Here is a 7500-nt window from a genome sequence, read left to right on the forward strand (position 1 = left end):
TCCTCTCTTCTCCCCCCGAACTTTTATTTGTCGTTCAAGCATACATGAGCAAGATTGTGACATAGGTAAACTTGTGACGGGGGTGTTCAGTGTGCAGATGATTTCGTCACCCGGGTAGTCAGTGCTGTGTCCAAGAGTATTCGTGTTTTGTTTTTTTCCTGAAGCTGTCTCTCCTTCCACCCCTCCTCCCTCAAGCAGGCTTCCGCGTCCCTGGTCCCCCTCGTTCTGCCCATGCAAGAACTCTCATCTGTAAGTTCCCACTTGTAGATGAGAACGCGCGGTATTCAGCCGATCTTTGCTTTCATCTTCGCTGGTGGCGGTGAAAGAGGCATGACACTAAATCGACCCTTAGGACGCCGTTTATGTTTAAGTCGAGGAGCTTATCAGGGAAATAGGAGAAGTACGGACGCCACACGTGACCGAGAGAAAAGTCTGAAAATGCCCCTCGCATCCAAGCGGGGACCCGGCCTCGACCTCCCGAAATCATACACCGAGTGGGGAAGCCCAGCAAGGCCCGCCTGTCTAGATTTCTCTCGGCCTCTCTAAGCACCGAAGCACGCGCTTCTCACTTTCGTGGAAGGGGCAGGGCCCTACCCGGCACGGGGGTGTCTGACAGACTGACAGAGAAAGAGACAGACATAGAAAGACAGAGATGGACAGAGAGAGACAGTGAGAAACAGACAGAAAGAGAGAGAGACGGAGAGAAACAGACAGGGAGAGGGGGAGAGAGAGAGAGAGAAACGGACAGGGAGGGAGAGACAGAGAGAGACAGACAGACAGGCAGAGAAAGAGAGAGTAAGACAGAAGATAGGCACAGAGAGAGAGAGAGAGAGAGAGAGAGAGAGAGAGAGAGAGAGACCGACAGAGAGACACAGAAAAAGAAAGAGAGAGGCAGGCAGACAGACAGAGAAAGACATAGACAGACAGAGAGAGACAGAAACAGACAGAAAGAGAGAGAGAGAAACAGACAGGGAGGGAGAGAGAGAGAGACAGACGGGGAGAGAAAGAGAGTAAGACAGAAGACAGACACAGTGAGACAGGCAGAGAGGGAGAGAGAGAGACAAAGACAGAAACAGAGACAGACAGAAAGAAAGAGACAGACAGACAGACAGACAGACAGGCAGGCAGACCGACAGAGAAAGAGACACAGAGAGAAAGACAGAGACGAACAGAGAGAAACAGACAGAGAGACGGTCCTAGCCCAGTAGCGATACAGTGCCTTTTCTTTCATTTTCTCTTTCTTTTCTTTTCTTTTCTTGTTTTCTGTCTTGTATATCTGTATGTACGTATGTATGTATGTATGTATGTACGTACGTACGTAGGTATGTATTTATGTATTTATCTGGAGACCGGGTCTCACTCTGTCGCCCAGGCCGTAGTGCAGTGGTGCGATCTTGGGTCACTGCAACCTCCGCCTGCCAGGTTCAAGCAATTCTTCCGCCTCAGCCTCCCGAGTAGCTGGGATGACAGGTGCCGGCCCCACGGCACCTGACTCAATTTCGTGTTTTCAGTAGAGACGGGGTTTCACCACGTTGGCCGGGCTGGTCTCGAACTCCTGACCTCGGGAGCCACTGCGTTCAGTGTACAGTGCCACTTCTTAGAAATCACTCCTCACGGGAACACACACTTAGAGGTGACGTGTAGAGATTTTATTTACTTAGTTCGTTCGTTCGTTCGTTAGTTAGTTATTATTTGCGCGGGGAGGTGGGGGGACGGAGTTTGGCTCTTGCTGCCCAGGCTACAGTGCAATGGCCTAGGGGACTCAAGGAGTCAACCTATGGCAGAGAGGACACGTCCTTCTGAGCGTAAGGGCCGCAGCGAAAGTTGGCAGGGCCCGCGCTTTCAAAGGCTGAAATCCCGGCGGCTCAGGCCTGTCGTTTCCAGCACTTTGGGAGGCCCAGGAAGGCGCATCATTTGAGGTCAAGAGTTCGATACCAGCGTGGCCAACGTGGAGAAACCCCCTCTCTACTAAAAATAAGAATATGAGCCGGCCATCCTGGTGCGTGCCTGTAATCCCAGCTACCGAAGAAGAATCACCGGAGCCCGGGAAGCAGAGGTTCCAGTGAGCCGAGAGAGCGCCACTGCACCGCAGCCTGGGTGACAGAGCGAGAGAGACTCAGTCCAAAAAAAAGAAAGAAAAGAAGAAGAAGAAGAAGAAAAAGAACCGGCCCAAATACTGCATTGTCGCTGAACGTTCTCCCAAAAGGCCAGAAACCCCCTGACTCAGGTCAAGGAGGTGGTGTTTGGTTGTACTTGTCTCTCTCTCTCTCTCTCTCTCTCTCTCTCTCTCTCTCTCTCGCTCGCTCTCGCTCTCGCTCTCGCTCTCTCGCTCTCTCGCTCTCTCGCTCTCTCCCCCTCTCTCCTCTCTCCCCCCTAACTTTTATTTGTCGTTCAAGCATACATGTGCAAGATTGTGACATAGGTAAACTTGTGACGGGGGTGTTCAGTGTGCAGATGATTTCATCACCCGGGTAGTCAGTGCTGTGTCCGACAGTATTCGTGTTTTGTTTTTTTCCTGAAGCTGTCTCTCCTTCCACCCCTCCTCCCTCAAGCAGGCTTCCGCGTCCCTGGTCCCCCTCGTTCTGCCCATGCAAGAACTCTCATCTGTAAGTTCCCACTTCTAGATGAGAACACGCGGTATGTAGCCGATCGTTGCTTTCATCTTCGGTGGTGGCGGTGAAAGAGGCGTGACACTAAATCGACCCTTAGGACGCTCCCCTCCGTCCCCACCCCGCACCCCCTCCCCACACACACCCTCATTCCCGCACCCCCTCCTGAAACGCAAGGAAGGAAGAAAGAAATGAAAGTAGGCGGTGAGCCTGCAAGGCGGTGGAGGCGGGGGATCTCAGAGGGCGAGCAAGCGATGGCGGTCGGGGGATGTGTCCACTGAGGTATCAAAACTAGGGGACCCACTTTTCAGCCGCAACACACCCCCTAATCCTCAGCCGCAGCCAGCCTCTGGGTGGGGTTGCGCCTGTCAAAGCTTCCGAATGGAGAGAAACCCAAGGCTACGGAAGGCATCAGCTCCAACTCCAGGAAGGGAATAGGGCTTTGTGCATATGAATGGGGCTTTGAAAGGCGTTGCCGCGGCTTCCAAAGCGATGCGCTGTGCCTCGCCTCGCCCCGCCCCGCCCCGCCCAGAGCGAGACTCCGTCTGAAAATAAGTACACAAATAAATCATAAAATAATTTATCAATAAATAAGAAAGAAAGAAAGAAAGAAAGAAAGAAAAGAAAGAAAGGAAAGAAAGGAAGGAAAGAAAGAAAGAAAGAAAGAAAGAAAGAAAGAAAGAAAGAAAGACAGACAGACAGACAGACAGACAGACAGACAGACAGAAAGAAAGAAAGAAAGAAAGAAAGAAAGAAAGAAAGAAAGAATCAGTACAGCGACCGTGGTCGTGAATCATTCCCCGGAGTCCAGGCGCAGTGGCTCACGCCCGTCACGCCAGCACTTTGAGACGCCGGGCAGGAGGGTTGCAACGAAATGATGAGACCCCGTCTGTGGGAAAACATTTAAAAATGAAGGCCGGGCGCGGTGGCTCACGCCTGTCATCCCAGCAGTTCCGGAGGCCGGGGAGGGCGGATCACCTGAGGTCGGGAGTTCGAGACCAGCCCGATCGACATGGAGAAGCCCCGTCTCCACTAAAAATACAAAATCAGCCAGACGTGGCAGCGCACGCCCGCAATCCCGGCTACTCAGGAGGCCGATGCAGGAGAATCGCTTGAAACCGGGAGGCAGAGGTTGCGGCGAGCCAAGATCGCGCCACCGCACTGCAGTCTAGGCCACGAGAGCGAAACTCTGTCTCGGGCGGGGGGGGGGGGGGAGGAAAAGAAAATTTAAAACGGTGTGGGCGCAGTGGCGCGTGCCTGCGGTCCCAGGTTCTGTACTCTGGAGGCTGAGGCGGAAGGATCGCTCGAGTCCAGGAGCGTCCACGCTGCAGGGAGTGAGTTACGATGGCACCACTGCCGGGGTGACGGAGCGAGATGCCGTCTCTAAATCAGTCCATGAGATCACTGGAAGGCGCTCTCTGTGTCTCACTTTCCAAGAGGGTCTCTTTAGGCCAAGCAGGCATGGTACCTCACGCCAGTCATCCCAGCACTTTGGGAGGCTGAGGCGGGAGGAAAGAAGGAAGGGAGGAAGGGAGGAAAGAAGAAAAGAAGAAAGGCAGGAAGGCAGGAAGGCAGGAAAGAAAGAGGGGAAGAGAGAGAGAGAGAGAAAGAAAGAAAGAAAGAAAGAAGAAAAGAAAAGAGAAGAAAAAAGAAGAAAAGAGAAGGGAAGAAAAGAAAAGCAAACGGGGAGGGGGCATATCTCCTTGACCGGTGACCGCCCAGGATACAGTGGGTCACGGCCGACCGAAGCCTCGACCTGTGGGGCCTCAAGTGATCCTCTCCTCATCTCAGCCTCCCGAGTAGCTGCGACTACAGGCGGCCATCACCGCGCACAACTCATCTTATAATAACATCATGATTGTATCGAGACGGGGTCTCGCTCCGTCATCCAGGCTGGATCGCCACGGCACGATCTCAGCCCATCGCAACCTCGGCCTCCCCGGTTGGAACAACTCGCCCGCCCCAGTCTCCCGAGCGGTCGTGATTCCAAGCCCACGCCACCAGGCCCGGCTAATCGTTCTATTTTTCAGAGAGACGGGGTTTCGCCACGTCGGCCAGCCTGGTCTCCAACTCCCGGCCCCAAGCGATCCACCGGCCTCGGCCTCCCAAAGTGCCGGAATGACAGGCGTGAGCTAGCGTGCCCGGCCCAGATCATCTTTTTCATCCATTGTAGAGAAGGGGTTTCGTCAGCCAACGGGTGGAAGGTGGGGTGGGTTTCACTCAGCCTGCGTACTGTGAAAAGGTTAAGTGAGTGTGCTTTGTGAACTAGATATGGAAATGTGTGTGTGTGTGTGCGTGCGTGCATGCGTGCGTGCGCGCGCGCGTGTGAGAGAGAGAGAGAGAGAGAGAGAGAGAGAGAGAGAGAGAGAGAGAGAGAGAGAGACCAATCCCACCACGAGGACCCGGAAATAGTGTTTGATCTGTGTCCCTGCCTAGTCACCTGTCTTGTGTGTAGACGACTGAGGATTCCACAAATGAAGGTCAGCAGTATCTATTGAGCTGTTTCTGCCTCTCACGCGTCTCATCTGTGTGCTGGAGAAAGGGAAGAGAAGAGGTTCCGATGGGAAGTTGTCTTCACGCCTGAGGCAGCTGAAGGCAGACCGAAGGGAAGGAGGGCATCCTACGTGACATTTCCATACCCACGCACCCTTTACAATGCTGGGGCCGCCAGTCCACCCCGTACGTCAGCCCACCCCCAAGAACAGCACGGTCCGGGGTGGTCCAGTCTCATCCCAACCGGCCCACCCGGGGCATCCGGTGGAAGTCTTCGCCTGAGGATCCGAGGGCAGCGTCAACGCGGTTCCCCTGGGGTCGCCCGGCAAAGGCCAGCCGGGGGAGGGTAGCGGGACGTGAGTGGGGGGGGGGGGTCGCATCCACCTCAGAGCTCCCTGGAAGGTGGCAGGTAGCCGAGCCAGAGACGTCCGGCAGGATATAGATGTGGAAGGCGTGTCAGTCCTCTCCCTATACCTCTCCTGTGGAAAATGCCAGGGCGGCGGTGGGAGCCTCGGCTGGGGGAGAAGCGGGGACAAGGGGGAGAGGGAAGGAGGCCCTCGGGAGGTTTCGGCACCGAAAACCCACTCAGCCAAGCTCCCTCCGTGTTTCCGCGTCCAAGGTACACCCCGGGAGACGGCAAGAGAAACGTTCACACCGTGCTTTCCGTCTTCGTGTTTATCTCTTTCATCTTTTCCATTTTACGAGAGATGCTCATTTCAACAAGCAGACGGCGGATGTGACGGGAGAAGTGTCAAGGCCAGGAGTTTGAGACCAGCGTGAGCAACAGAGCAACACAAGTAGGAGAGCCCAGCTGAAAGAAATGAAAGAGGAGGAGGAGGAGGAGGAGGAGGAGGAGGAGGAGGAGGAGGAGGAGGAGGACGACGACGACGACAAGGGGGGTTGGGGGGGGAAGGAGAAGGAAAGAAAAGAAAAGAAAAAAAGAAAAAGAAAAACAACCACCACCAAGAAAGTTAAGATCCTCCAACGGTCGGAAGTTGAAGACCAGCCTAACCAAGATGGAGAAACCCCATCTGTACTAGGAATAGAAAAATTAGCCAGGCACGATGGCTCATCGCTGTCATCGCAGCTACTCGGGAAGGCTGAGGCAGGAGAATCACTTGAACCTGGGAGGCGGAGGGTGCGGTGAGCCGAGATCCGCCATCGTACTCCACCGTGGGCGACAAGAGTGAAACTCCGTCTAAAGAGAAAAAAAAAAGAAAGAACGAAAAGGCGGATCGGTGAGATGCGTGTGAACATTTTATCTGTTCGCAGTCCCCGTATTAAAAACGGAAAGAACCGACCCATGACAAACATGACCAGAGCGTACCGTGCCCACGCGTGTCATCACAGCACTCCGGGAGGCCGATGCGGGAGGATCTCTGGAGCCTAAAAGTTGGAGATCACCCCGACACGTGAGATGACGCCTACAATCATCATAATCATAGAAGTTTAAAAAGAGATCACGTGTGCCCAGAGCATGGACAACAAAGCGAGAGCACATCCGTACTAAAAAGAAGACGATTGATAGGCAGGCAGGCAGGCAGGCAGGCAGGCAGGCAGGCAGGCAGGCAGGCAGGCAGGCAGGCAAACGTAGAAGGAGCCAGGCGCAGCGTCTCACGCCTGTAATAGCAGCAGTGTGGGCGGCCGAGGCAGGCAGGCGGATTGCTTGAGGACAGGAGTTCGAGACCAGCATGGGCAACATGATAGAATCCCGAAACCCATCTCACTCACATACATACATACATACATACATACATACGTACATACATACATACCCACGCATACATACCTACGTACGGAAAACATGAGAAGCAACATAGAAGTCAGCCGGTGTGGTGGTGCGTGCCTGTAGTCTCAGGTAATGGGGATGGGAGGGATCAGAGGCAGGACGACCGTTTGGTCGGTCCAAAGCATTGAGGTTGGGGTGATCCTGGGCGGCAGAGACAGAGGAAGACCCTGCCAGTAAGGGAGGGAGGGAGGGAGGGAGGGAGGGAGGGAGGGAGGGAGGGAGGGAGGGAGGGAGGGAGGGAGGGAGGAAGGAAGGAAGGAAGGAAGGAAGGAAGGAAGGAAGGAAATAAACAAGCAAGCAGGCAAGCAAACGATGAACATGACAGTGACACAGAATAACCCATGAGAATAAACAAGCAAATAACAGGGTATGAATGAAGCTAAAAGGCAATTAAGATCGCAATCAATTGTTTTCTCTGCACCCCACCCCACTCCACCCCACCGCAGCCCAGTAAGCTGGAGTGGAAGTGCGCGATCACAGCCCACGTTAGCCTCTCCCTGCCGGGCTTAAGAGATCCCTGTAGTCCCAGCTACGTGGGAGGCTGAGGTCACCAGAGCCCAGAGTCAGAAGACCAGGCGGGCCGGCCCCAAAAGAAAAGAAAATAAATAC

The sequence above is a fragment of the Pan paniscus genome, chromosome 23, assembly GCF_029289425.2.
Source record: "Pan paniscus chromosome 23, NHGRI_mPanPan1-v2.0_pri, whole genome shotgun sequence".
Classification (NCBI taxonomy): domain Eukaryota; kingdom Metazoa; phylum Chordata; class Mammalia; order Primates; family Hominidae; genus Pan; species Pan paniscus.